Below are 1,724 nucleotides of genomic sequence, written 5' to 3'. Positions count from 1 at the left end.
TTAATCAACTCAACGGCTAATCTTTCCCTCAAAAAAAAAAAAAAAAAAAAAAAAAAAAAAAAAACCTCATCCGCTAATCTAATATTGCTTTTTTTTTTCTTTGAGAAAAAAAAATCTAATATTACTAATTAGTGATTAGTGATTACCGCAGCAACCAATTAGGTTCACGTTAAATATTTGGTCTAAAAGTGGCTAATTAGTGATTAATTACCACCACTAAGTGTGTTTTTTTTTCTTTTGGGTAAACACAACTAAGTTATGTTTGACATTTTTTTTTTTGAAGAGAGTTATGTTTGACATTTAGAATGTGAAAATTATAATCTAGAAGACACGTCTGAAACTTTTTTTTTCAATGAATGTGTACAACACGTTTGAAACTTGGACCAAAAAGAATATCAACTTGAAGCTTTTGTGAAAATATGTATAATAAATGCATCATCAAACACACATAAGCTAACAAATTTAAGAGCAAGAAACCTGAGACAAGGACATTGCTTTTGATTCTCAACTTTGGCTGGCTTTGCATATATACATCTTTGCAAGTATTTTTTAAGACTGTTTTCTCAAACTCAATGGGAGGATTAATTGACATGTTGCCAAGAGATTGTGTATCCAAAATTCTATCTTTCACCTCTCCAACAGACGCATATAATCTTCAATGGTGTCATCCATGTTTCATGCTGCGGCGGAGTCCGACGTTGTTTGGGAGATGTTCTTGCCAACTGATTATAAGGTATTGTGTCAAGGCTGATCACTCCTTTGACATTTACTAACTACGAAGGAGCTTTTGTCTGTCTTTGCAATCCTGTTCTCATAGATGATGGTAGAAGGTAGGTTTAAAATGATATCCAAACTCACCCTTAACATTTCTCATGCATTAAATATTGAACGTTAGGTTTTTTTTTTTTTTTTTTTTTTTTTTTGAATGAGGTAAATAAGTAACTTGATAGAATTATTCTCATGAGTATATTCTATTAATTAAACTCTATCGATAAAATGATATCCTGCTCTTACGGTAAAAAAGTCATAATTATTACAAATTATTTTATTCTTAAAAAAAAGATTTATATATATATATAGCAAACTATAATCTATTTATAATCGAATTATTCCAAAAATATGTTTGAAATAGCTTATTGGTTAATTAGCTATTTGTTGAATCTAATTTTAAGTCAACCTTTATATATATATATATATATATATAGGTGTTGACATAAAATAGATCAACATCACATGACATACTTAATTAATTGATTTTTGTTTTATATTCCATAACGCAGAGCTTCAAGTTAATAAATCATCTGGCAAAATAACATATATGCTGTCAGCAAGAGAACTTTCCATGACATGGGCATGATCCAATGCAATGGAGCTGGAAATCAATACCTCAATCAAGGTTACTTTTCCCATGTTCTTTAAAATTGCCTACCATTTGATAGTATAAGAGTATGATATATATTGTTCTATAGCTATGGTAACAATTTTTTTTCACTACTTATTAAAGTGACAAATTTCAATTGAAACATCTTGTAGTTTACATGTGCCCATGACTAACACTACTTATATTATGCCCGATTTATATATAATAGAGTACATTGATGGTATGAATTTTTTTGTGTCATTAGACTTATTAATTGTTTTATATAGTCAGACAAGAAAGAGAGAGGAAAATGAACTAACCAAAGCTTTCAACTTTTCCAAATTTTCTTCCATAGGTTCTCAGA

Source organism: Quercus suber, unplaced genomic scaffold (genome assembly GCF_002906115.3).
Source record: "Quercus suber isolate HL8 unplaced genomic scaffold, Cork oak 2.0 scaffold_287, whole genome shotgun sequence".
Lineage (NCBI taxonomy): Eukaryota > Viridiplantae > Streptophyta > Magnoliopsida > Fagales > Fagaceae > Quercus > Quercus suber.
Note: the sequence above shows the minus strand (reverse complement) of the source record.